Raw genomic sequence first — 231 nt, forward strand, 5'->3', positions numbered from 1 at the left:
CCCCTAGTCATTAACCTACATCCTGGACTACGGGACTACACACTGGCCTATTGAACATATTATATATTTTTTATCAAATTCTGCACTAAGCAATTCTGCTTCTATTTTTCTTACGTTAACCCTCACGTGGTCCTCGGGTCAGATCTGTCACATTGTTACAGAGCTCCGCGTGAGCACGGGTTTTTATGACTTTCAGTTATGACATCTAACGTTAGCTACTCTGTGCTGTGA

Source organism: Etheostoma spectabile, chromosome 9 (genome assembly GCF_008692095.1).
Source record: "Etheostoma spectabile isolate EspeVRDwgs_2016 chromosome 9, UIUC_Espe_1.0, whole genome shotgun sequence".
In the NCBI taxonomy this organism is placed as follows: domain Eukaryota; kingdom Metazoa; phylum Chordata; class Actinopteri; order Perciformes; family Percidae; genus Etheostoma; species Etheostoma spectabile.